The 25,878-nt window shown below is 47.0% G+C and overlaps 2 long non-coding RNA genes across 2 annotated transcripts; one reads left to right on the top strand and one right to left on the bottom strand.

The window, feature by feature from the left end:
• Positions 1-14,633: 14,633 nt before the first annotated feature.
• LOC146857366 (uncharacterized) lies at positions 14,634-16,029 on the bottom strand. The gene is made up of 4 exons (XR_014979570.1): positions 15,908-16,029; positions 15,322-15,427; positions 15,137-15,228; positions 14,634-15,043 (listed from the first exon to the last, which is right to left on the bottom strand). It is a non-coding gene; the product is annotated as an uncharacterized LOC146857366 (long non-coding RNA).
• Positions 16,030-20,826: 4,797 nt separating this feature from the next.
• LOC146857365 (uncharacterized) lies at positions 20,827-21,981 on the top strand. Its single transcript, XR_014979569.1, has 4 exons — positions 20,827-20,948; positions 21,429-21,534; positions 21,628-21,719; positions 21,813-21,981. It is a non-coding gene; the product is annotated as an uncharacterized LOC146857365 (long non-coding RNA).
• The last annotated feature ends 3,897 nt before the right edge of the window (positions 21,982-25,878 follow it).

The raw sequence follows: 25,878 nt of genomic DNA, 5'->3' as shown, positions 1-25,878 counted from the left end.
GCAGCAAGGTCCAGGGGGACTCTCCAAGCAATGGAGTGTCAGTGCACATCTAGAGCCATCAGGGAAGCCCAGGAAGAAACAAGGTGACCCTTGCCAGGACCCACAGGCCAATGGACCAGGAGTCGCGAGGAGACCTCAAACAAGTTTGCAAAGCACCAGCCCACGGAGCACTCAGTGTGAGGAGGCTGGATTTCTCTTTTCTGGTGAAAATACTGCACGGGGTCAGGTCTACATGGAGTCCAATGCACAATCTTGGGAATTGCGAATAAGCATATGCACTTGCAAATGTATGCGGTGCACAGGGGTTCGAGTTACGTGGTCCGCACGAGGGATACTGGTCTCAGAATCCCTGATTCGGATCACCACACTGAAATGCGTTAGTCGAACGCCTGATGCGTGATACTTGGCTGGAATGATTATGGATAGTGAGCTCTCACTGTAACGTCAGGTTAATTGCACTACGAACACCTGTTTCTGGATCATCAGAATGTTGAAGAAAATCTTTAAATTCATCCCCCTCCCAGCATGGAAACAAGCAGCCTTGGTGCTGGTCTCCTCAAGGAATGACTATTGTAATGCACTTTACAGAGGCGGACACCAGGTCATAGCCCTAGTGCGTTAGTATTGCCTGACAAGTGACTTTAAGCAGGTCTGGCTTCTGCTTCCTGCGGCAGGAGTGGGTGGGCTGCCATGCAGTTCAAACTGCTGGGCAATCATGGTTGGACTTATTTATGGCAGCTCAGCCCGCACGCATCATTGGCTGTCGCGTGTTATGTAATCCCCCACCATTGGACCTGACTGCACATTGACTGCAGCACACAATTGTGGCTTTTTTTTGGCAGCGCTTGCACACCTGCGGTATCCGGCAGCTGCTACCTGACTCGACCCCTCCGGCACCATCATGGCTACATGTCTGCAATCGGGGCTGAGCAGAGTCATTGCCTCGGGACTGAGACGGTCAGTCGGCAACAGAACTCGCCACAGTCATTGCTTGAGGACTGTGGGACCCACCAATTACCACCGTCCGTGTTCTTCTGAGTGAGCTCAGAGGAACTTTGATATCACCTTATGTCCGACTGCTCATGGTCAGTGGGAGAGAGAGGTTGTGTGCGCCGAGTTGAGATGCTGAGCCCCTGCATGCAGCTGTTCCACTGCGTATTGGGTGACTCTCCTCGGTGGAGCCTTTGGAGAGCGGCTCTCTGAAGCAGCCTGTAGGTGTAGGATGTTTTATCTCTTGGTAAAGGAGCCCCCCCCCCTCATTGGACCTCCTTGTTTGTTCAGAGTGGCAGGTCTCTCTTCCACACAAGCAGAGGAAAAGAAATCGGAAGCAGGACATAAAGGCCGCTGCGGATCCTTCACTTACTCAATCCAGAAACCCTCAGTTTGCCTGAGACAGGGCAGCCAGCACACAGCACAGCAAACCCCCTCCCAAAGGGAGCATATTTTTATTAGAGTGTTTTATTGAATAGCGTAGGCTGTGTCCGGTTTATTCACAGCATCCAATTAAATGCCACAGATTACTTTCGATTAATTAGGGCGTCTTAAAATGCAGAGAATTTCAGCCATTTAAACTAATGGAAATGCACAGTGCAAACATAGTTGAACAGCTTACCCAGTTGTATGTGTAAAGTGTGGATCATATCCATCAGGTGCCTTCCTAGACACCTACTAACAAATGCGCTCCATCCTAGCTTTATTCTGAGTTTGACTGCGCCTCTGTCAGTCACGGAGTATGTCCCTGTTCGGTTTTTTCAGTTGTGTTACTGCTCATGTCTCTGGCGGCAGTTGAGTGAGTCTGCGAGTCACTCAGCTGATTATAATTACATTTTAAACCTCTTCCAAGCTGCTTATCTATTTTCTGCAGTTTTAGCTAGAGTCTGATAAATGAAAGTGGTTTATATTTCTTACCCTTTCCAGCTAACTTAGTTTCTCCCTACTCAAATGGGTGTCATTTCTGATATTATTGTTTCCCTCGTCTTCATTGCTTGATTTTGCCCACAAGACAGTGTCACTCATAATCGTTGAAATGTCACTCATAATTACCCTGAAAATATTAAAATGTCACACATAGCAATCTGAAACCTTAGCAGCTATGCAGAATCACCCCTAGATTCTTGCCCATGTCTGTTGGAGCTGCTAAGATACCCAGGATATCAACCCACAAATTATTGTTCCACATAGAGGATTGTGTTCCAAAGAACAGCACCTCCATCTTCTCACCATTAAGCTTCAGATATTTTTTTCTCACCCGCCAAGCTACTGCTGTCATACAGTTGTTAAAGTTGGCTGCAGTAGCATCTGTGTCTTTAGGAATCAACACAATTATCTGGGTGTTGTCGGCTTAAGACACAGCTTGTAGCCAGTGGGGAGATGTAGATATTAAATAGTGTGGGGCTCAAGGATGACAGAGCTGTTTCAGTTCTGTGATTTTTCCGGAACACAAAGTGTGATATGCCCAACAAACTCTGGGGCATATCAGCAACAACCGTCGATAATTATCGCTCAGCGCTCTTAGCGTGAGGATAATTATCACCGGGTAACGTGGATTTTTATCGCTGAGATAGCGTGCTAGCAACGCTTATCTCCTCAGCGATAAAAATCCTCACGCTAACTGCCTAACGTGAGATTATCACTGGAAACCCAGCGATAATCTCACGTAGTGTGGCGTTAGCTTGCTGATAGGGACTCACAAACTTAGCCATGATATCCACCTTCCATAGGATATCATGGCTAAGTCAGTCCTGAAGCAGGCGTAAGGAAAGTAGCGATAACAGGGGTTATCGCTACTTTTCCTGCCGCTATGCTTCATAGCGTGGGGCTTGATGATAGGAGAAATGTCGCTTAGCGACATTTCTCGTCATGTTAGGTCAGGAACGCCCACTTTGCATCTCGTTAGAGATGCAAAGCTGGGCGTTAGAAATCCCCACGCTAAAGCAAGGTTTCACGCGTTAGCGTGGCCTTGCTAATTAGGCGATAAAATTATCGCCGCTTTTCGGGCGAAAACGGCCGCAAAAGCGGCGATAATTTTTTATCGCCAGCTTGTAAATATGCCCCTTAGTTCCTCCACATAGGCCATCAAGTGGCTATTAAAATGTTTCTCTAAGATCTTGGCTTGGACTGGGAGCAGAGAAATAGGACAATAGTTCTTATGGTCACTGGGGTCAAGATTGGGTTTCTTGATAACTGGCTTCACTACCCTGAGATGATAGCTTTGTTTATCATCACTGACAATGGTTGAATTACCAGACCGGGCACCATTTGCAGAATTTTTGGTGCACATGGCTCAAGAGGGGAACCCGATTTGGTGTCGAGAAGGTGCTGTTGAACAAGCTCTGGGTTAAGATGAGGGAAAGCCATAAACATATTTACAGATTTTTCCTTGACTTCTATAGATTTTGGAGAGTCTGGCTGCAGCTCTTTACTTAAAGACAGCATGCCATCAGCTTCTGTTGTAGGGACTTCGAAGTCTTTATAAATATTCTAGGTTTTCATTTGCAAACATTTTACTAGCTGGTTACATAGCTCTTGTGAGCCTTCGATTTCTGGCAAAGTTGGAGGTGTGGATAACTGCTGAATAGGAGTGATACCCCAAACCGGTCCCAAGATGCTTGTTTCTGGTGCAGGGAGGACCTGGCTTGGCATTTCGGTCTGGACTGTTTCCATGAGGAGCAGGGTCAAGACTGATTTTCATATTGCTGGGTCTAAACTGGGGTGGCATGGTGAATGAAAGAATGATGGATGTAACCCAGACCTCTTGACTGGGGTGAGTACTTGTTTTGTTCCGCATTCCATCCATCATTTGTGTATCTTTTGAATAATTTTAAAGAGATCTTTTGAGGAATTAGTTGCCTCAAGTTTGTTGGTGCAGTAGATGTCTATTCTTCTCTGAGAGCTCAAACAAAGTTGCTGCAGATGGTGTCCCGCCACTTGCCAGGAACAGCATACCTGCTATTCTGGCTTTTCTATCAAGTCTTACCTGGTGCCCTCCCAGTGCCTCCTGTTCATAGAAGTGATAGCAGACAAATCTCTGGGCTTTTCCCCTCATAGCATCAGGCACATTCAGGATATGATGTTGATGTTTTTGGAGGGGACTTGAATAGTTCTGCGCTTACTGGTACTGATAGTTCTGCGCTTACTTGGTCTGTTTGCTTTCTGCATTTTCCTGGGCACTCTAGCACATGAGGGCTTTCCAATGTTGCCTCCACAGACATTGGTTCGAGCACGAGGGAGATCTGTTAAACACCACTGTGGTGTTAAATGGTATGTTAAATGGTAGCGGCAGTTTCAGTCGATAACCTTTCAAGTATTGCCCGGCGGTAATCGCCTCTCATACCACTCGATAATTTACCAATGAAAGAGGCAGGCGCCGGAGACTGGAAGGCAGGAAACAAAGTTTTATTCCGTCGGAGCAGAACACATCAGATCAGACAGCAAGGTATCGTCACGAGGTGCTCTAACTGCATCTCTGAGGCCTGGCCTCTTATACACACGTTTATGACTTTATTACAGGATTATTGTACATGGCACATTCTTGAGATCCCCTTGATGCATGAAAGAACATCCTCTGAAGCCCCGGCTCAGATCCGATCCCACACATAGCTACAGTAGAAGTTCCCACCTCACCCGCCGTAGGAGATGGCTATCACGCAGCAGGGTATTCCGCCAATTCCCGGGGATGTGTGCAACCGGCCGGGTCTCAGGGGGTAGGGGCTTTGATCCACTGTAATCCCTTTGATGTGGGGTGTTTCCCTTACAGTAGGGGCAATAAACTGCATCCGCAGGGCTAGGTGATGGCCTGGGATCAGTTCGGACAATGCGGCGCAGAGGAAGGGGGTTATCAAAGAGAGGCATGACCATGTATGGGATGTCGGTCAGGCGTGGGATGTGGTTCCACGGCAGGGTCGCGCAGAAGGAGAAGGTTTGTGGCCCATGTATGAGAGAGCGGGGGTGGCCGGTGCGCGGGGGATGCTTGCAGCGTCAGGGGAACGCGCTGGCGATTGACAATGAGCGGGGGAGAGAGTGGGGTGCCTAAAATGGCTGCCGTGTGCTCGCTGTGCGTGGCGCTGGGGAGAGGCAAGATGGCGCAGATAATGTTCAGTTTGCAAGCTAAATTTCCACAGTCCTCCCTTTTAACATATCTCGCCAGCTTGTCTAGTTCGGATTTATCCCCATAATACTGCGGACTTCCACCTCATAAAGAGCTTTCATCCGCTCTGCTTCAAAGTTCAAAGTCTTAGGGCAGATGCAGTTCATAAAAAGCAAACATAAAGGTGGCAGACACTGAATCCCCAAGCAACATCCACATAGTATCACAACCGGTATTAGGATAAATGAAAACAGCCTCCATCCCCAACTTTTAATAGTGTCCCAAAACCAGCTCCCAAGTGACCATCCTTCCTGCTCCTGATGGACCTCTGCGGAAAGTCTGTGGAGGTGTTCAATTGCTTTGTAGACTGAGGGTGAGTTACCCGGTACGTAGGTACAACAGCTGGACCCAATGATGCGGCATGCTCCTCCACGATCAGCCAGAACCACATCTAGAACAAGGCGGTTCTGAAGAGCCACCAGGCGGACAGCCTGAAGCTCGGCGGTGTTGTTGGCAAGGGCGCCAGCTGTAATGTTCATTGCTGTTTCAACTGCCTGGGTTAAGTGGCGGATGGCGCGGCTGTTTACCATTGGACCCCAGAGTGGAACAAGTCCCTTTACTGCATCCAGGAACTGTGCTCCGGTGGAGTCGGCTTGTACAATGTCTTTGGCACGTTTCTGTCGGTGATGGTTTGCTGGAGCCACAAATGTCGGAGGAAGGACAAAAGCGATGTAGCAGGTGCCTCCCCAACCTTTCGGGAGCCAGGTGTAGGCCTTAGTACCACAGATGAAGTACATATTCGGGGAGGCAACAAAGGAGGGTGGATCGACTGAGTCCAATGTTCGGGTGATGAGGCAGGAGCTGTGGCCCACCAGCTGCGCCCCCAGGCCCTCGAGGCACACAAATCCAGTGATGTTGATGACGGTTAGGGCCACTGTCAGGGTGGCGACCGTTCGTTTCCGGAGGTAAGAGAAGGTAGGTCTGGCTGGGTTGTTGAACACTTGCATTTCAACTCGTTCTTTGGCAGGGATGTCCAGGTGGAAGGAAGTGTTTGACTTCAGAGGGCAGAAGAGGGCAGAGGTTTTTCCAGTTTTGTTCAGCCAGAACCCATGGTAGAAGTGTGACACAGTTTTGCCGGAAGTGGCATTGTCCTTGTAGCTCTCCTGCAGGAGGATTAGCCAGGCGAGGCAGGAACCATGGACAGAAAAAGGTGAAGGGATGAAAGGGATTGAGTGCCCAGTGGCATGTGGTAGCAATCCACAGATCCAGCAGTTAGTGGCGTTGGCGGCAAGATTGTGTTGGTGGAGCAACTGCACAAAAGAGTTATTCCAGAACTCCTTACGTCTTTCTCGGAGTTGGGGTGAAAGTGAGATCAGATGGTGTTCTTTCATGGTGGTAGGTTGAACGGTGGTCAGCAATGTCCTATGAGCAGGGGTGCTCTCCTCCATGATCCAGAAGGTGACCATGAGGAGAAGGCAAAAGAGAAGGGTAACGAAAAGTATAATAGTCTTTGAGCTGTGCATTCTGTCAGTCTTTGGGTTTTTGTAGTGGGTCTTCGGACGTCCGGTTGCTTCCATCATCTTCATGTCGGGCGCTTCCATCACCTTCAAGGAACTCGGTAGCGGGCAGAACCACAGACTTTGTTTAGTTTCTCTCCTGATGGCCTTTGAGGTGACTAGGCAACCGCTCTGAGATTTCAACTTAGTTTGTGGTCTGCTTAGCCGAAGTTCTCTCCTTTCGTCGCAAGTTATACCCTTCCTTGGATGGCACAGTGGGATCGGGATATTCAGTCAATTCAAGTGTCTCTGTATCCGGGCAGCAGCTCAGGGATGGTCGGTCTTTGTCCAGAAGTTCCTCTTGGGCGGTGATGTTGTCCGTGGTTGTCAGGGTCGGTGATACCTTCTTGCAGTGGTGTGCATGCAGCCAATTGCGTTTCCCCTCCACTCGAAGAGCTGTTCGGGTGGTGATCAGGACTTGCAGGGGGCCCGTCCACCGGGGCTCCAGACTCTTGGTGCGCTGGAAGTTACGCACTAAGACGAAGTCACCGGGTTGGATGTCGTGTCCGGGGCCCCTGGAAACATCGGGAATGGCGTGCAGCACCTGCTGATGGATAACAGACAACGTTTTAGTTAGATTGTACAGATAGTCAGACATGAGGACGTCCGGGACGTCGTGGATGGATGTTGGTTTCGGTGCAGTCCAAAGGTTCATGGGCCGCCCGAAGACGATCTCGTAGGGGGTTAAGTGGTGTTTGGTGGGGGTGGAACGCATTGATAGCAATGCTAGCGGGAGAGCGTCTGGCCATCTTAGTCCTGTGGTGGCGACTATTTTTGCTATCTTAAGCTTCAATGTGGCATTGTGTCGCTCAACCAAGCCTGCAGATTGGGGATGGAAGACCGCATGGAATTTCTGTTTTACACCCAACCCTTTTAAGATGAGTTGGATAACTTCGGCTACGAAGTGGGGGCCGTTGTCGCTCCACAAAATTCGACAAAGGCCGTATCGGGGGAAGAATTCCTTCAGTAGTACTTTTGCGGTAGTCATGGCGGTGTTGTCTTGGGTTGGATAGGCTTCCACCCACTTGCTGAAGGCACACACAACGACAAGTACGTACTTCAAACCTTGGCACCTTTCTAACTGGACATAGTCCATTTGTAGGACTTCAAAAGGGTGATTGGGGACCCCGAACCCTCCCCGGGGTACAGCAGTTCCTTTCCCAGGGTTGTGTTGGAGGCATACTAGGCATTGTTGGACCAGACGTTTGGCTGAGTCTGGGATCTTGTCGTTGTGCCAGACTTTGGAGATGAGTTCGATCATGGGGGTGGCCCCTATGTGTGCGGGGGAGTGTGCCATGGTCAGCATGGGGATCAAGTATGAGTCTGGTAGCAACCATTTGTTCGAGTCTTTAGTCCGCCAGCAACCATCATCGTCCTTCAATCCCACCCGTGCCCATTCAGTTAACTCGTGTGGTGTGCTGGCTAATTGGATGTCCCTAATCGTTTCCCTAGCATCCTTCCATTTCTCAGCTTGTGACCTGGTCACGTACATACGGGTCGTGGACCTATTCTCGGCTGTGGTTCGGGCAGTAATGTCAGCTAGTGCATTTCCCTGTCCTATAATGTCTGTCACCTTCTTGTGTGCCTGGCATTTGATCACAGCCAGCCGTGTGGGGAGGAGGACCGCTTCGGTCAGGGCAGAGACTAGATCTCCATGCAGGATGGGTGTGCCATGAGAGGTCAGGAATCCCCTCTCTTTCCATAAGAGCCCAAAGTGGTGAACTACCCCGAAGGCATACTGACTGTCTGTGTAAATGTTTGCGGTTGTCCCTGCTGCCAGAATGCATGCTCGTGTGAGAGCAATTAGTTCCGCCGCCTGTGCGGATCGCTGTGTGATGCGGGCTGTCTCAACAACTGTTCGGGCCGTGGTGACTGCATAGGCAGCTGAGGTGGTGCCATCGGGGAGCTTGATACATGAGCCATCCACCCACAGTTCTCCGTCAGGGTCCGGGAAGGCAGTATCTCGGAGGTCGACCCTACTCTTGGTCTGTTCGTCGGTGAGGGTCACGCAGTCATGTATAGGGGACGCATTGGGGTCAGCGTCAGGGAGAGGTAGTAGAGTAGCTGGATTCAGAGTGGTGCATCGTTTCAATGTGATGTGGGGTGCAAGCAGAGTCAGTTCGTAACCAGTCAGTCGTGCGCTAGTCAGGTGTTGAGTCTTGGTTTGGTTCAGGAGGGTGTCAACCGCATGGGGTACCAATACAGTGAGGGGGTTCGAGAACATAATCCCCTCGCTTTGCCGGATAGAGACAGCAGCGGCGGCCACTGCTCGAAGGCAGGCAGGCAAAGCTCTGGCTACGGGGTCAAGAGTGGCAGAGAAGTAGGCACAAGGGCGTTGTTTAGGGCCTATGGACTGGGTTAGGACAGACAACGCGCATCCCTCCCTTTCGTGGGTGTAGAGGGAAAAAGGTTTAGTGTAGTCTGGGGTTCCTAGGACTGGGGCTGAGCAGAGGGCGTCTCGTAATTCTTTGAAGGAGGATTGACATTCGGGTGTCCAAGGGAGGGGGAAGGGGACATCTTTAGCCAGCAGGGAGAGCAGAGGTTTTACGATAAGACTGAAGTTTGGCAACCATTGTCGACAAAAGGAGGTGAGGCCTACTAGGGACCGCACTTGCTTCTGAGTTTTGGGAACAGGGGTTTCTAGGATGGTCTGAATTCGGTCAGGGGTAAGTTTTCTCCCGTCTTTGGATAGTAGGTGGCCTAGATATGTTACTTGGGGTTGGCAGAATTGTAATTTCTTCCTGGAGACCTTGTGACCGTTCTCCGCGAGGAAGCGGAGGAGGTGAATGGTGGCTGTGACTGCAAGTGGAGTGGTGTCGGCCGCCAAAAGGATGTCATCGACGTACTGTATTAACACTACTCCATCGGGTAGTTGGACTGCATCTAGTTGTCTCTTGAGGGCTTGGCTATAAATGCTGGGACTCTCAGTGTAGCCTTGGGGTGCCCTACAGAATCTGTACGAACGGGCTTTTAGGGTGAAGCCGAAGAGGTAGCGGCTGTCTGGGTGGATGGGGATGGAAAAGAATGCGTTCTTGAGATCAATAACGGTAAAGGTAGTGGCAGTGGACGGAATCAGGGTGAGGATGGTGGTGATGTCTGAGACCACGGGGTACTGAGGTATGACTACTTTGTTAACTTCTCGTAAGTCAACAATAAAGCGGTATGCTTTCTCATCTCCCTCGCCTTGCTTCTTAACAATGGGTAGGATAGGGCTGTTGCAAACATTACTGACTACTTCTTCTACCACTCCTGCATCGACTAGGGACTCGATGATTTCCACCAACGCCTTCTCGCCTTCGGGCGATATCCGATACTGTGGAAGCTTTGGGAGCACTGCGTCCGGTCGGACGGTTATGTGTACTGGGTCGATCACCATGCGCCCTACATCTGAGTCGGTTTTAGCCCATAGATGTGAAGGTAATGTGTCGAGTAGGGACAGGTCAGCATCGGTTATAGAGAGCATACGCCGTGTGTGACAGGGTCTGGACAGATCTGGGTTATCGTGCAGGATGACCTGAACTCCGTCTGGGGAGCATCTGATGGTAGCTCGAAAATGTTTTAGTAAGTCAAGTCCCATAATAGCATCGGGGGTGTTGGAGGAGAGCAGAAAGGTCGTGTCAGTGACGTTATCGTCTAAGTCAAAGGAGATTGGTGCTGATAAGGGGTTAGTGGAGGGCGTTCCATCGAAGCCTATTGAGGTTACGTGTGAGCCAGACAAGGGTGCCCTAGGAATCAGTTGTTTAGATAACGCACTACGTGTCGCCCCAGTATCTACCAGGAATGGAGATTTCGTGCCCAGGACCTTAGCGGTGACGTAAGGACCTTGCTGGTCAACACGGAGTTCGACTGGATCCCTCCCTTGCCCCTGGCGGTCCTATGCGAAGTCATGGGTGCTTTCGTAGTCGGACTGCTGACACTGGTTTTGTCGGGGGCGATCAAAGGTGTTTGGTCTGCCTGGCCTGTCGTTGATGGCGTCGTTCGTGTGCCCTCGTCCCTGTCCTCTATTTCTGGGGTCATATGCTGTGTCTCTGGGATCCCTATTTTTGTTCAGTTCCAGAAGGACCGGGCACTGGGATTTCCAGTGTCCGAATCCCCTATAGAACGCACATTGGTTCCCATCTAAGTCTCTCCGTCCGTTGTAGGGTGCAGGTGTATGGTCTCTAGGGGGTAGCTTTCTAGGGGCGGTTGGTTGGTAATTCCCTTTCGGGGGTTCCCTTCCTATGGTCACCCCTTGCAACTGTGCTATCATTACCCTCTCCTTCAGTTCCTTTTTCTTCCTCTCTGACGCCCTATCGTTCTCGTTCTTCTGGTTTTCGTAATATTGGGCCATCTGGAGAATTGCTGCGGGTTTGGAGGCTGCCCAACTACTCTCGCTGGTCTGTAGCTTCTGGGAAACTTCTTGTGACAGACCCTTCACATAATTCTGGACAAAGAGGTGATGTCCGGTTGCGGTGGTCATGTCTTGGCCACTGTAATCGGAAAACACAGTCTCGAATCGGGAGAAGTATTCAGACACATCCTCCTGGGGTTTCTGGCGACAAGCCGTCACTATCGACCAGTCTACCTTTCTTTCTGGGATTAGAGTCTTTAGCTTCTGTACAATCTTGTCTGGGAGCTCTAATATGGCTTTCGGGGGTTTCTGTCCTGGTTCTCGCTGTTTATCTATGGTATCGAGTTGTAACCAGGTATATCCGAACGGCTCAGCGTGGTCAACTTTCCGGATTTGCTTCCACACATCAGCCGGCAGACATAGCCCAAAGAACAAGTCGATATCTGCTAAAGTCATTATCGTAGAACCTAAAGCTGTACCCAGTTCAGTGTAGAAGGCAGTTGGGTTCTTTCTCAAGTCGGGTAGAGTTTTTCTAAAGGTCAAAATATCTTGTCGGTCCCATGGCTGGTAAACCCAATTATATACAACCCTTCCCTTCGCATCTTGGTGGTTGATGTCGTCATGTGTTCCCTGGCCTCGTGGGGTGACCCAGTAGGGGGCAGCTTCTTTGATGGGCATCATGGCATCAGCCCTTCCTTCCTGGGGCTTAGTCGCTATGGGGGTTTCTGCTTTGGTGGTCTGCCTGTGTTCTCTAAGGTGTCGATAGACCTCGAGTGTACGAGTGAAGAGGTTCGTTACATCGCCCTCTCCTTCTTCCCCAATGTCTACCTTCCTATATAGGGTCGCTAAGCCTTCGGGACCTTTATCGCGGTACCTATCCTCATATGCATTTAGGGCATGATAACAAAGTCGTACGACAAAGTGTCGTCTGCGGCTGTCTGCATACGAGTTATATACGTCTGTTATATACTCCTCACTTTCCTTACGCTCCACTAGTGTCTTTACTATTTTGTCGATTCCTGCTCGTTCATCCTTCGTTAGTCGATTCATTCTGGTGGACTCTTTCTTTCTCATCTCAGGGTCATCCAACGTTATTGCCGACGTTGTGTTCAGTACAAGAGGCTCGGCCGGCGCGGAGGCCGTGAGGACCGAGGCCCCTGTACTGCTTTCGCTCGTGTTTGGGGGTTGTGGGTGTTGCACTACTGATTGGGAGGGTGCGTATGGAGGGGGCATGTAAATGATCGGGGGACCTAATAGTAATTCATCATTCGTTCGCTGCTTAGAGGACAACTCAGGGTAGAGCAAAGAAGGGGTCCTAACAGCGTACTGGCCTGATGTTTCGGGCTCCTGTCTTAGTTTAGTTTCCCTTCTCTCCTTTATTTCTTCTTCTAACTTTCTAGCGGCAAGGTGAGCTGCCTTTTGTAATTCCTTTTCTGCTTTTACTTCTTCCCTCTTTTTCCGTTGCGTTGCTTCTTTGCGCCACATGCCGATACTGTCAAGCATAGTAGGCGTCGTCTTATTGCTACGCAGAGCTATTTCTAGCACTTCTATCTTATGGTCGTCGAAGGATCCCATCAGTGGCCACTGACTCTCGGGGTCCTTCTTGGTATATTTATGCCACAGCTTGCTATAAGCTACGGCGACTAGTCCATATTTACTGAACATGTCCTTATTAGGGGTGCCCTCCAGTGGAGCCGGATGGTTCACCTCTAATAAGCGGTCCGGGCAGAACCAACTACCAATCAGTGGGGAGAAGATAGGCATGACGGGTTTCAACGGGGACAAAAGTCAGCACTACCTATCTTTTCACTGCTTGCAAAGACTAGACAGAATATCTCTATTCCTCGTTATTTGTAAGCAGAGAATACCTCCAAAGAACCAATATCGAACAACTAGTGTTCGGACAATCAATCAATCAATCAATGGGGAGATAAAGATAGGCATGACGGGTTACAACGGGGACAAAAGTCTGCGTTACCTACCCTTCACTATTTGCAAAGACTAGAGAGAATATTTCTATTCTACGTTATTTGCAAACAGAGAATATCTCAAAGAGCACTATTCTTCAAAACAATCAATGTTCGGACAATCAATCAGTGGGGAGATAAAGATAGGCATGACGGGTTACAACGGGGACAAAAGTCTGCGTTACCTACCCTTCACTATCTGCAAAGGGAGAGAGAGAGAGTATTTCTACTCCTCCCCGTTTGTAGACAGCGAATATCTCAAAGAGAACAATCAATGAGCAATACTAGTATTTCAAAACTTCAAACAATCAATCAATTATTTCGCAATTTGTCGTGTATCACGACCTTACCCGGACCGCGTGGACAGTTACTCGTCTTCCGCCTCCAGCGCCCGATCGTCCTCTACTCTCCATATTTGCCGTGGCACTCCTGATGGTTCCCAGTCAGGACCGTAGATCACTCGAGAGAGGTCTGCTCGGAACCAGTGAAGTTCGGATGATCGGCTGCCAGACGAGGGTCTATTGGGCAGGAGCTCTCCCGATCGTTGCAGTCGTTCACTCTGTCGTCGGGACCTCTCCCACTGGATCCACGTGTCGCTGATGGGCCCCACGCTTGGGACGCCAATTGTTAAATGGTAGCGGCAGTTTCAGTCGATAACCTTTCAAGTATTGCCCGGCGGTAATCGCCTCTCATACCACTCGATAATTTACCAATGAAAGAGGCAGGCGCCGGAGACTGGAAGGCAGGAAACAAAGTTTTATTCCGTCGGAGCAGAACACATCAGATCAGACAGCAAGGTATCGTTACGAGGTGCTCTAACTGCATCTCTGAGGCCTGGCCTCTTATACACACGTTTATGACTTTATTACAGGATTATTGTACATGGCACATTCTTGAGATCCCCTTGATGCATGAAAGAACATCCCCTGAAGCCCCGGCTCAGATCCGATCCCACACATAGCTACAGTAGAAGTTCCCACCTCACCCGCCGTAGGAGATGGCTATCACGCAGCAGGGTATTCCGCCAATTCCCGGGGATGTGTGCAACCGGCCGGGTCTCAGGGGGTAGGGGCTTTGATCCACTGTAATCCCTTTGATGTGGGGTGTTTCCCTTACAGTAGGGGCAATAAACTGCATCCGCAGGGCTAGGTGATGGCCTGGGATCAGTTCGGACAATGGGGCGCAGAGGAAGGGGGTTATCAAAGAGAGGCATGACCATGTATGGGATGTCGGTCAGGCGTGGGATGTGGTTCCACGGCAGGGTCGCGCAGAAGGAGAAGGTTTGTGGCCCATGTATGAGAGAGCGGGGGTGGCCGGTGCGCGGGGGATGCTTGCAGCATCAGGGGAACGCGCTGGCGATTGACAATAAGCGGGGGAGAAAGTGGGGTGCCTAAAATGGCTGCCGTGTGCTCGCTGTGCGTGGCGCTGGGGAGAGGCAAGATGGCGCAGATAATGTTCAGTTTGCAAGCTAAATTTCCACAGTGGTGTCTCTTGGGACACTGCACCGTGTTTAGACTGGTCATCAATGGAGGATGTCGCTGGGGATGCTTTCTACCCTCCACCGCGTTAAAGCAAAGGGTAAACCCAAAAATCGCTGGGACCTGGGTATTTAGACAGTATAAGGGAAAGATGGTCCCAGAATATATAAACTTTTTAGAGTTAACACAGAATCGATATCAAAGGATACAAAAAAATGATGTCAAAGTGTTATTTAATCACACGTTGGCAAGATACACATTTTTATAAATAGATTAGGCATTTGTCAAATAGTGCGGGGTGCCATGGGAAGGAAGGGGGTAGTGAATTCAGGTGAGGTAAAAGGGGGAAGTGACATATAAATTATATCAAACTGTCACAACTTAATTGTAAGGCAAAACTATTTTTTAAGCCACAAAATCCAGACGAAGTTCATTAGTTTGAATATAGATTGTTTACAAAAACCATGTACAAAACAGAAGAACACAGTGTAAGTTACACTGTTGAGAGTACTGGCAATGTCATATTGTCGACGTTTCGACCCCAAGACATGGGTAGGTTAGTTGGCTCCTTACTAACGGGGTCTTCTTCAGGACAAGGGTGATGGTGTAACACGGAGGAATGGCACCTACAATGATATTAAGTCAGTGTTACAAAAGAATTTCGGGTCCCACCAGGGAAAGTGAAAGGGACTCATTAAGGAAGTAATCGCTATATTTACCATATTCAAAGGTGGACATATAGTCAATGTTGACTTGGCGTCAAATGGCGCAGGGGCAGATAGGCTCCAATTGAGGGTGGGGTGAGTGACACCTACAAAGAATTATGAGGTGTCATTATAATGATCCACAAAATAAATAAAGGATTCATTGAAAATCACAAAAAACCGGAGTGAGAGTGACTTACTCATTTATGATCACAGTCGCACCGGAGAAATTAATACCTCCAAAGTCACACGCCGTGGCGCACCATCGGTGGGAAAAGTGAAATTAATCACAACGAAATTAAGCCTCTAAAAATAAAGTGAAAGAACGGCAATGTAAAAACACTTAAAACCCAAACCTAGAGGAAATACAGCGCAAGGGACAAGGTACCAAGAGCTATCATCAGCAAAAGAAAGTTCATTAGATTTGAGACTAAACAGCACACTCGACATGAGACCCACCAGATAAGCTACGGGTCGCAGTGGGAAAGGCAACAGCCAGAGATCTATACCCTTGTTTAAGGAGTAATATATTACGAATATGCAAGTAGGGTCATGTATACAGGTCGAGCCTCAATGAGGAAACCATTACTCAGAAGAGAAAGCGGATTGTCAAACAGAGAATATCGAGCAAGAGTATAAATTCACCATAAGCAAAGAAAAATGTGTACTTTTAAATCAAACTGAGTGCCAAAAATGCTAAACAGACTTAACCCTCGACCATTTAATCTTACACGGAATTAAATCGAACAGCTAAAAACCAACGTACAGGGGGAGAGCATCCCTTACCGTGGGCAGCAGCAGCAAAGGCTGTCCTCAGAGTTTGTGAACAAAGCACTAAATCAACACTGAGTGATCGTTAAAATAGAGAGGCCCGGGCCACATGACGTGCAGCACGGCGCAGACGCTAGATGCTTGCAGTCAAAATGTATTAGAAGAAAGACAACAGAGGTTGTTTTCTTCCGAATAGTTAAAGGATATTACATTAATACATTTCTAAAAAAATACATTTCTAAAAGAAAGGGGGAGGTTGGGCCCGTGTAACTCAGGGATAGTCAGGACAATTCTACACTTTTCTTGACAGTGGTTAGCCTTGTAAATACCACGTAATTAGTTAAATGCAGCCTGGATAAATACAATGCTGACAACGCGTCTATATTGCACATAATAGTTAGGCATAGAAAACGCACAAGCATAGCAGATGTACATTATTCAGGGAAAATCAAGTTGGAGACAATAAACATCAAACATTATGAAAACATGTTTAACATGTATATAGGCCGTGGACAGTGGCAAAGGTTCAGAAGGAAGTTCCTCATGACTCAATTAATAGATAGTAAAGGTAGTTATACACTTTTCATGACAATAGTTAGCGTTGTAAATACCACGTAAATGATTCTGGACAAATTAATGCAACCTGGATAAATACAATGCTAGCATCGCGTCTATATTGCACATAATGGCTAGGCATAGAAAAAGCACAAATGGAGCAGATGTACATTATTCAAGAACAAATCGAGTTGGAAACAGTGAACATCAAGCATTATGAAAACATGTATGACATGTATATGGGCCGATGACAGTGGCAAAGGTTCAGCAGGAAGTTCCACATTGCTCAAGTTAATGGAGTTAAAGAACTTAGAAAAAACACACAGACTTGGATGGTAATCCTTGAATGGGAAAGAATGCATTGGCTACACAGAAAACTATATACATGCATATACACATTAGTTATCATCAAATGCATCCGATGAACAACATAACAAATGCTCGTGAGATGACAATTATCATCAAGCTAGTCAGGGACAGATAAAGACCAACAGTCACCAAAAATGCCTAGTTGCTGAGAATGGCCAATTGTGCATTACTGGGATCTTGTTCATTCAAACCCATATTAATGGTATCAAAGCGGATCATCCATTTACATTCCCTAATCGTAAGGATAGAGGATATGTCACCTCCCCTGGGCCCCAAATTGGTTTTTTCTATCACAATCCACTGCATTTGGTCAGGGCTGTGTCCCAACTGGCTATAATGCTCAACTAGTGGTGCTCCAGTGACATGGCATCTTATTCTACTTTGGTGTTGCAATATTCTCACTTTGATCTTCTGCTGTGTTTGGCCAATATATAATTGGCCACATGGACATACGATCCCATAAATAACGTTGGTAGAATTACAGTTAGTATGGGAATGAAGCGTAACATTGTGATGTTTGTAAACAAAGTTTTTGGATTGGATTGTTGTTGAGCATGCTTTGCACGACCCACATTTGAAATGTCCTATCACAGGTGGTAGATTCCAAAGTGACTGGATGGTTGGTTCCACTGGATCCTCAAGGAAAGAATGGACGACATGGTCCTTAATACTCATCGCTTTTCTGAAGGAATGCATAGGTAGATTTGGTTGATTAATCTCAGTTGATACAAGGCTCCAGTGCTTGTGCGATCCCCAAGCAGGTCCGTTTCCAACCGGAGAACCACGGGGAGATCTCCACGAGACGCAAAGTGTACAGATGGTAAAATCCAACAACAGTCCAGTGGTCAATATTTCTTCATACACTTTGAACACAGATGAACAAACTGTTCTCTCTAAAGGGTTGTCATTTGTTCCTACGGCTCATCCTAACTCATTTAATCTCAGGACAGAACTTCATGGATTTTTCCGCAAGATCCGTCTCAGGTATTTTTTTAGGAACTCTGATGAAAATCCCTCCAAATCTCTCACAGGACTACGCCCTCCATCCAAGTTCGTACCGCCCACTTATGCAATGAGTAACAGAATCTTGGCATATGAGAATATGGTTATGAGTGATGTTAACATCTTATTATCAACATATAAACACACTATACCTAATACCAGCAGGATTGAGAAAGCCGCCCTTCAGAGCCTCAAAAATAACAAGGACATTGTAATCAAATCTGCTGATAAGGGGGGAGCCATAGTGGTCCAGGATACTATGGCATATAAATCTGAAATTCTGAGACAACTACAAGATGGTGTTAGCTATTCTCTACTCAAGTCCGACCCCACCAAGGACCTGGCTGAGGAAATTCATCAAATCACTCTTGATGCATTGGACTCTGGTTTTCTAAGTAAATTGGAATTTGACTACCTGAACCAGAAAAGTCCACGATTACCTACCATTTATACCCTACCCAAAATACATAAGGACATGCTTCATCCACCTGGACGTCCAATTGTATCTGGATGTGGTTCACTTTTGGAACCTCTTTGCAAGTATATAGACTTCTTTTTAAAACCAATGGCTGAAAAAACAGAAACTTACCTACGTGATACTATGCAAGTCATTACCATCATCGACCAAACACCATTTGATTCTAGTGAGCAACTCCTTGCCACTTGTGATATTGTGTCACTCTATACCAGCATCCCCCAGGAACCAGCCTTAGAAGTGATGCGAGAAGCTCTGAACTCAAGACCAGCACCAATGAGGGTACCCACAGAATTCATTATAGCACTTCTCACTATTGCAATGAAGAAGAATTTCTTCTATTTTCAAGGAAACTACTACGTCCAGAAGAAAGGTGTAGCGATGGGAGCAGCCTTTGCCCCAGATCTAGCGATCTTGTATATGGACAATTTCGAGCAGCGCCATGTCCTTAACAACAACCCCTTTTCTCAACATGTCAATCTATGGAAAAGATATATCGATGATATATTATTGATTTGGAATGGCGACATAGCTCAACTCAATCTGTTCCACGAATGGCTTAACCAGTGCGACCATGATATTCAGTTTACCATCCAGTCTGACACTCAGGAGATACCATTCCTCGACCTAAAGATCTTCAGTGAAGATGATAAACTTTGCACTACCTTATACAGAAAACCCACTGAACGGAATTCCCTTCTCAGGTACAGCAGCTATCACCCTCGTGGTCTGCGAGACAACCTTCCGGTCGGACAGTTTTTGCGGATTCGCAGAAACTGCACTAAGAGAACTGATTACTTAATTGAGTCCGAAGACCTAAGTGCCAGACTAATTTCAAGGGGGTACCCCAAACGTTTGGTCAAAAGGGCCCAGAAGAGAGCCTGGTACAATCCTCGGGAAACCTTACTCACGGCCAAGGAACCTGCAGCATCAGCCAAGAATAAAATGATTTGTGTCACAACATTTTCTACCAGAAGCAATGCAGTTAAAAAGATTATCAACAAGCACTGGAGCCTTGTATCAACTGAGATTAATCAACCAAATCTACCTATGCATTCCTTCAGAAAAGCGATGAGTATTAAGGACCATGTCGTCCATTCTTTCCTTGAGGATCCAGTGGAACCAACCATCCAGTCACTTTGGAATCTACCACCTGTGATAGGACATTTCAAATGTGGGTCGTGCAAAGCATGCTCAACAACAATCCAATCCAAAAACTTTGTTTACAAACATCACAATGTTACGCTTCATTCCCATACTAACTGTAATTCTACCAACGTTATTTATGGGATCGTATGTCCATGTGGCCAATTATATATTGGCCAAACACAGCAGAAGATCAAAGTGAGAATATTGCAACACCAAAGTAGAATAAGATGCCATGTCACTGGAGCACCACTAGTTGAGCATTATAGCCAGTTGGGACACAGCCCTGACCAAATGCAGTGGATTGTGATAGAAAAAACCAATTTGGGGCCCAGGGGAGGTGACATATCCTCTATCCTTACGATTAGGGAATGTAAATGGATGATCCGCTTTGATACCATTAATATGGGTTTGAATGAACAAGATCCCAGTAATGCACAATTGGCCATTCTCAGCAACTAGGCATTTTTGGTGACTGTTGGTCTTTATCTGTCCCTGACTAGCTTGATGATAATTGTCATCTCACGAGCATTTGTTATGTTGTTCATCGGATGCATTTGATGATAACTAATGTGTATATGCATGTATATAGTTTTCTGTGTAGCCAATGCATTCTTTCCCATTCAAGGATTACCATCCAAGTCTGTGTGTTTTTTCTAAGTTCTTTAACTCCATTAACTTGAGCAATGTGGAACTTCCTGCTGAACCTTTGCCACTGTCATCGGCCCATATACATGTCATACATGTTTTCATAATGCTTGATGTTCACTGTTTCCAACTCGATTTGTTCTTGAATAATGTACATCTGCTCCATTTGTGCTTTTTCTATGCCTAGCCATTATGTGCAATATAGACGCGATGCTAGCATTGTATTTATCCAGGTTGCATTAATTTGTCCAGAATCATTTACGTGGTATTTACAACGCTAACTATTGTCATGAAAAGTGTATAACTACCTTTACTATCTATTAATTGAGTCATGAGGAACTTCCTTCTGAACCTTTGCCACTGTCCACGGCCTATATACATGTTAAACATGTTTTCATAATGTTTGATGTTTATTGTCTCCAACTTGATTTTCCCTGAATAATGTACATCTGCTATGCTTGTGCGTTTTCTATGCCTAACTATTATGTGCAATATAGACGCGTTGTCAGCATTGTATTTATCCAGGCTGCATTTAACTAATTACGTGGTATTTACAAGGCTAACCACTGTCAAGAAAAGTGTAGAATTGTCCTGACTATCCCTGAGTTACACGGGCCCAACCTCCCCCTTTCTTTTAGAAATGTATTTTTTTAGAAATGTATTAATGTAATATCCTTTAACTATTCGGAAGAAAACAACCTCTGTTGTCTTTCTTCTAATACATTTTGACTGCAAGCATCTAGCGTCTGCGCCGTGCTGCACGTCATGTGGCCCGGGCCTCTCTATTTTAACGATCACTCAGTGTTGATTTAGTGCTTTGTTCACAAACTCTGAGGACAGCCTTTGCTGCTGCTGCCCACGGTAAGGGATGCTCTCCCCCTGTACGTTGGTTTTTAGCTGTTCGATTTAATTCCGTGTAAGATTAAATGGTCGAGGGTTAAGTCTGTTTAGCATTTTTGGCACTCAGTTTGATTTAAAAGTACACATTTTTCTTTGCTTATGGTGAATTTATACTCTTGCTCGATATTCTCTGTTTGACAATCCGCTTTCTCTTCTGAGTAATGGTTTCCTCATTGAGGCTCGACCTGTATACATGACCCTACTTGCATATTCGTAATATATTACTCCTTAAACAAGGGTATAGATCTCTGGCTGTTGCCTTTCCCACTGCGACCCGTAGCTTATCTGGTGGGTCTCATGTCGAGTGTGCTGTTTAGTCTCAAATCTAATGAACTTTCTTTTGCTGATGATAGCTCTTGGTACCTTGTCCCTTGCGCTGTATTTCCTCTAGGTTTGGGTTTTAAGTGTTTTTACATTGCCGTTCTTTCACTTTATTTTTAGAGGCTTAATTTCGTTGTGATTAATTTCACTTTTCCCACCGATGGTGCGCCACGGCGTGTGACTTTGGAGGTATTAATTTCTCCGGTGCGACTGTGATCATAAATGAGTAAGTCACTCTCACTCCGGTTTTTTGTGATTTTCAATGAATCCTTTATTTATTTTGTGGATCATTATAATGACACCTCATAATTCTTTGTAGGTGTCACTCACCCCACCCTCAATTGGAGCCTATCTGCCCCTGCGCCATTTGACGCCAAGTCAACATTGACTATATGTCCACCTTTGAATATGGTAAATATAGCGATTACTTCCTTAATGAGTCCCTTTCACTTTCCCTGGTGGGACCCGAAATTCTTTTGTAACACTGACTTAATATCATTGTAGGTGCCATTCCTCCGTGTTACACCATCACCCTTGTCCTGAAGAAGACCCCGTTAGTAAGGAGCCAACTAACCTACCCATGTCTTGGGGTCGAAACGTCGACAATATGACATTGCCAGTACTCTCAACAGTGTAACTTACACTGTGTTCTTCTGTTTTGTACATGGTTTTTGTAAACAATCTATATTCAGACTAATGAACTTCGTCTGGATTTTGTGGCTTAAAAAATTGTTTTGCCTTACAATTAAGTTGTGACAGTTTGATATAATTTATATGTCACTTCTACCCTCCACCAGCAGTAGCCATGGTGCTGACAGATGCCTTCTCCAATGGATGGAATGCTCTTCTGGAGGAGCCGGAGAGGCCTCTGGCCTCCACAAAACCAGGTATTTCACATCATCCTGCTCAAACTGAGTGCAATTTGGTTGACGCTCAAGGCTTTCCTCCTTTTCATTTGCAGTTGGTCTGTCCAGATCTGACCGAACAAGGATCTAGGGTCGGGTTTTCCTCTGCCAAGAAGCGCTGATGCTCTGGACCTGGGCATATATCAACATGGAATCTGGCTTGTTGCTCACCATCTTGACAGTTTGCTGAACATCAGGGTCAACAACCTCAGTTGGCATCATCTTGCAAAAGTGACATCATCACCCAGAGGTGATTCAGCATATCTTCGTCCAGTGGAACACTCCTTAAATGGACCTCTTTGCCACTTGTGACAACACTCATTACCCATTATTTTGTGCCCTCCAGTGACCGCTGCAGGGAGCATTGGGGGAAATGTCTCAGTTGCAGTGGAATTTTCCTTTTCTCGCTGCATTTCCTCCCTTTTCTTGATTCAGCTTGTTCTGAGAACATTCATCAGGACCGAGCGGGATTCATTTTCATTCCCCACTCCATCTTCCCTTTGGGGCGAATCTTCGCTCTGAACCAGAGAGTCAAGTGTTACATCCCAACCTTGAGAGCCTCCACCTTCAGGCCTTGAGGTTGAGCAAGGGTATCTGAGTGCTTTTCAGCCGCCATCTGAAGTAGCCAGGTGATCCTTACTGCTTGTTGTCCTTCCAGAAAATCAGTCTACTTTGGTGAGGTACTTTTGCCAAGCAGTACTGTCTCACGTCTTCCACATTAAGTGATGGGTGCTTGTCTTAAGGTGTGTTGCATGACTTCTTTGGTTAGACCTGGCTTCTACTGCGGGTTTATCCCCAGACTTTTAGTTTTGTGGCCTCCTGTTTCAACCCTATTTTTGTTGGTTTTATGACTCTGGGCACTTTACCAATGCTGATCAGTGCTAAAGTGCATATGCTCTCCCTGTAAATTGCTGTAATGGATTAGTGTTTCCATAATTGGCTTATTTGGTTTACTGTTAAGTCCCTAGTACAGTACACTGTGTGTGCCCAGGGCCTGTAATCCAAATGCTGCTAGTGGGCTTGCAGCACTGATTGCGCCACCCACACAAGCAGGCCTGCCATTGCAGTGTGTGTGTGCGGTCTAGTACTGCTATGTCGACCTCGCAAGTGCACCCTAGTGCCAGACCCTAACCTTCCCTATTCTTACAGGTGAGTCACCCCTAAGGTAGGCCCAAGATACCCCTGTGGGCAGGGTGGAGTGTATGTGAAAGGTAGTACATGTCCTGATGTGTGTGGCATGTCCTGGTAGTGAAATACTGCCAAGTTAGTTTTTCACTATTGAAAGGCTATCTGTCCCATATGATACAGTAGGAGTTTTTTTATAACATATTTTAAATAAAACTTCCTATTGGGACAAGATAGAAAGATGAGGTTTAGTATGCCTGAACTCAGAATATAGAAATGCATCTTTTAGTAAAGATGATTTTTATATTGTGTGTTGAAAATACCACTTTTAGAAGTAGGTACTTTCTTGCTTAGCCATCCATGTGCCTCTGCTAGGTTTCTGTATTGACTGTCTGACTTTGGAGTGACAGAAGCTGGGGATGTGCATTCTGTTCAGACAGCCACTTGGGGGGTTGAGGTGTGTCCTGCCTCTCCTGGATGAGTCAAGGCTGGGCTGAATAGACCTGGGCTGCATAAAGAGTAGGGGGAGGAGATTTAATTACACCTGAATGGGCCTGGTCTGTCTTACACAATGCTGTCTCGACCGCCGGCCGGGAAGCTGGACCAGAGAGGACAGAACTGGTTTTGACTAAGCACAGAGCATCTCTGCCACAAGAAAACAAAAAGAAATGCTGTATAAATATTGGGGTCCAGGCCCCAGAACTTTAGATCACTTTTGGAATTCAAAGGGAACCTCTGCCAAGGAGAAGAGCTGGGAGAAGCTGGAGGAGAAGTACTGCCCCTTTGCTGTGTGCTGTCTGGGGTTGGCCTGCAGTAGCTGCTTCTGCCAAGGAGAGGATCTGTGTGTGTATCCTGCTTTACAAAGTATCTCCAGGGGCTTGAGGTAGAGCTTGACTCCTGTTTAAGAAGTCTCGGGACTGGGCACTGTCTCTGGAACCGCTGGTTTCAGTCACTGCAGAAGAAAAGAGCGGCCAACCCGAGTCCGTCGCTGGTTCCGTGTCCTGAAGGCACAGCAGAAGTCACGCCGCACATTGCACCACATCCTTGGTCTCACCGACCCCGCTGGGTGACCGTCATTGAGCCGTTGCTTGCACCGTGTCCTTTGGGCACCGAACTACACACCACCTCGCTTCACTCCGTCGCCTGCACCGTGACCTAACAGCACCACATCGAGCACTGCCTCACTCCGCATCGTAAGCCTTGGCCTCACAGATGCTGTTGGACGACTGTCACCGAGCCGCTACTGGCACCGCGCCGCGAGGGCACCACACGCTGCACTGCTTCCACTTAACATCTAAACCGCGACGGTTGCCCCGACCGACCCGCACCAACTTGTCGGCTGCAATGAGAAAGGTACTGTCTACGAGTCTGACGATGCTTAAGCTGGCCCGTACCGATGAGGTCGGCTGGACCTGTTAGACTCTGTCATTTTCAGCATTGTGGTAGCCCTGAACGGAGCTACCGACTCAGAAGAACTGTTTTTTTCAGATATTCTTGCAATTTGAAGGTTATCTTTAAAAATAACTATTTTACAGTATTGTATTTTGGATTTTTGTTCAATTTGGTCTTGTTGGTTTGGATAAAGATTTGCTATTTTCTTTGTAAACTGGTGTGGTGTCTATTTGTAGTGCTTTCACTGTGTTCCTGTATGCATGCACAAATGCTTTACACACTGCCTCTGAGATAAGCCTGTCTGCTCTTGCCAAGCTACCAATGGGGTGAGCAGGGGTTATTTTAGAGGTGTATCCCCCTTACCCTGACTAGGAAGTAGGGTCCCTACTTGGACAAAGGTGCAAACAATTGACAACTATAGACCCCCATTTCTAACACAGCACTATTCAATCTCACCTCCCAGGTGGGTTTTGCTTTGGGACACATTCATAAGCTAAGAAATCTGCAGAAAGATGTGGAATTCAGAAGAAAGTCACTTATGGTAGTGATATTTCTGGTGGATGCATAATCTTTCAGCTGGTTCCTCACTGCCCTCTCTCCTTTCCTAATAATTAGTGCCATGAATAATAAGTATGGAAACGTGATGTGGTGCAGTGGCGGCTGCTAGGGACCAGAAGTGGTAGGGTAGCTTGGATGGGGTGAAAAGAATAAAGAAAAGATCACTTACCTGTGTATGACTGCCACCTCGCCTCCATACACTTCTGTTCCTGACTCCCAGCAGTACAAAGGCTCCCAGACTCCCCTAAGCCAAACACGAGCTGCTGTAGTGCTGGTAATGGTATTAATAGTATTCCCAGCATGACAGCAGCATTGTGATTGGTCTGAGCAGCCTGGTTTGCCACTCAGACAGTGCCTGGGACTGTTCTCCATGCATCTGTGCAACACAGCCATATGGAAAAATGCTATGTGCGCATGGCGGTTTGGCCGTCCTAAGATGGCCGGCCAAACTGTGATGCACACTTATCGTTGAACGCTTATCGTGCCCACCACTCCTCCTCCCTGCTCGCTGCTTCTGTCTGTGGATGAGTGTCTGAAAAGTTTTGCTGCTCAGTCCATCTTTCCTTGTGTTTGCTCCATCATGATAGCAC

Source organism: Triturus cristatus, chromosome 3_2, assembly GCF_964204655.1.
Source record: "Triturus cristatus chromosome 3_2, aTriCri1.1, whole genome shotgun sequence".
NCBI lineage: Eukaryota > Metazoa > Chordata > Amphibia > Caudata > Salamandridae > Triturus > Triturus cristatus.
The sequence above is the reverse complement of the archived record's forward strand: the minus strand, read 5'-3'. Positions and strand labels throughout refer to the sequence as shown.